This window comes from Electrophorus electricus, chromosome 6, assembly GCF_013358815.1.
Source record: "Electrophorus electricus isolate fEleEle1 chromosome 6, fEleEle1.pri, whole genome shotgun sequence".
NCBI classification, from domain to species: Eukaryota; Metazoa; Chordata; class Actinopteri; order Gymnotiformes; family Gymnotidae; genus Electrophorus; species Electrophorus electricus.
The window spans coordinates 1,285,001-1,287,500 of NC_049540.1; the positions used below are offsets into that span (position 1 = coordinate 1,285,001).

Genomic DNA, 2,500 nt, shown 5'->3' on the forward strand with positions numbered 1-2,500 from the left:
TCAGGTCTCTCTTGCCCTACTCTCAGGTCTCTATTGCCCTACTCTCAGGTCTCTCTTGCCCTACTCTCAGATCTCTATTGCCCTACTCTCAGGGCTCTCTTGCCCTACTCTCAGATCTCTATTGCCCTACTCTCAGATCTCTATTGCCCTACTCTCAGATCTCTATTGCCCTACTCTCAGGTCTCTCTTGCCCTACTCTCAGATCTCTATTGCCCTACTCTCAGATCTCTCTTGCCCTACTCTCAGGTCTCTATTGCCCTACTCTCAGATCTCTATTGCCCTACTCTCAGGTCTCTCTTGCCCTACTCTCAGATCTCTATTGCCCTACTCTCAGGTCTCTATTGCCCTACTCTCAGATCTCTATTGCCCTACTCTCAGGTCTCTCTTGCCCTACTCTCAGATCTCTATTGCCCTACTCTCAGGTCTCTATTGCCCTACTCTCAGGTCTCTCTTGCCCTACTCTCAGGTCTCTATTGCCCTACTCTCAGATCTCTATTGCCCTACTCTCAGGTCTCTCTTGCCCTACTCTCAGATCTCTATTGCCCTACTCTCAGGTCTCTATTGCCCTACTCTCAGGTCTCTCTTGCCCTACTCTCAGATCTCTATTGCCCTACTCTCAGGTCTCTCTTGCCCTACTCTCAGATCTCTCTTGCCCTACTCTCAGATCTCTATTGCCCTACTCTCAGGTCTCTATTGCCCTACTCTCAGGTCTCTCTTGCCCTACTCTCAGGTCTCTCTTGCCCTACTCTCAGGTCTCTCTATGGTCCTCAGAAGTGCTCAGGTAGTCAAAGCCGTCCTATTTTTCTGTTCCATACACTGACAGTCCTCCCGTTAATCAAGCTCAGTGAATCCCCAAAGTTCAAACTGTTAAAATGATGGCGAACATCACACACCTTGGTCCTCATTGTCTATTTGCTGAGATTTTAAAACAAGGAGGGTTTATCCTAACAAGAAAATGATACAAATATGGAAATCGTCCCACAGAACTGGGAAGAGAGCAATAGAATTCCCTTATTTAAGTACACAGGAGACAAGGAATGTTGTGGAAGTAGCTAGGACATTTTTCTGCTATCAGCCTCGGATTAGGTTTCCACAAGAATCTTAATTTACATCACATAGGATGTCCTTCCAGGAACCCAGGCTGTCCTTCCACGTCATCACGCTGGAAATGGGCTGCAGAAACAATATGGGTGTGTTTAGAGCCCCACAGGTGTGCAGGCCAGGTGTACCCTTACCTGTGATCAGCAGTCTGCAGCTTTTCCCGAGTGCTGGGGTGAAGCAGGGGTGTGTATTCACCACTTTTGATTTTCAACACTGTTTTGACAGCAGTCACAACCTTGTGTCGCTTAAGGAAGAAGGCAAAGTGCAGATTTGATTTGGCCTTCAGGGGAACCTGTTGGACGTCCATGACCTCCAGCCAAACGCAGACTCCTGTGGTCTCATCCAATAGCCACAGTGTGCTTCTGTCTTACACCTCTGCTGCTAACATGCTCTGGATATTCTTACCAGTGTGTATCACTCACTCGGTCTTTCAGCCAACACACAAAAGGCCGAGGTCATTATCCAAGGAAGGTTTCTGTCCTCTGTCCTACTTGCTGTTGAAGGTAGTCTCTCCTCGTAAGGTAGTCCTACAGTCTAGAGCAGTCTGTGTTTGAGGTCAACCTGTCTACTTCAGCCAGTCTAACGTGTGTATGTTCATCTGTACTGTGTGTGTGTGTGTGTGTGTGTGTGTGTGTGAGTGTGTGTGTGTGTGAGTGTGTGTGTGTGTGTGTAATGTTGGTTTCCCTGCCTTTCTCTTCTTAATTTTAGCCATGGACTTCACCCACTGCGTTTACAATGACTCATATGGTGTTACATGCGATTAATGACGCTACATGTGATTAACGAGGTTACACGTGATTAACGATGTTACATGTGATTAATGACATTACACGTGACTAATTGTTACATGTGATTAACGACAATACACGTGAATACTTGTTACATGTGATTAAAGACATTACACGTGATTAATGATGTTACACGTGAATAACGACGTTACATGTGCTTAATGAGGACCTAGAGATGCCGCTGACATTTAACATAATTAAACGTTTCAAATGTATAATTATTGAAACAATCTTGGAAGGAAACAATGCAATTTTAATACTTAGGTGTGTAAGGCAGTGATGTGATTGTGTGTGCAGTGTGTGTATGTGTGTGTGTGTGTGTGTGTGTGTGTGTGAGAGAGCCTCAAGCCTTAGCAGTACTAGTGATCTTCTGTCAGTGTCAGAATGTTCCCCTGTGTGTGTGTTTCTGTTTTATATGTGTGCATGTGTTTATGTGCGTGTTGGTATGTGTGTATGTTTATCTATTTTATCTGTATGTTTGTGTGTGTGTGTGTGTGTTTGTGTGTGTTTATCTGTTTTATCTGTGTGTGTGTGCGTGTCTATCTGTTTTATCTGTGTGTGTGTGTGTGTGTGTGTGTATCTGTTTTATCTGTGTGTGTTTGTGTTTTATC

The 2,500-nt window shown here is 44.8% G+C and overlaps 1 protein-coding gene across 3 annotated transcripts in view; it reads left to right on the forward strand.

Annotated features, from left to right (window-relative positions):
* ar (androgen receptor) overlaps positions 1-2,500 on the forward strand; it is a 61,992-nt gene that overhangs the window by 11,999 nt on the left and 47,493 nt on the right. The gene's annotated exons all lie outside the window — the stretch shown is intronic.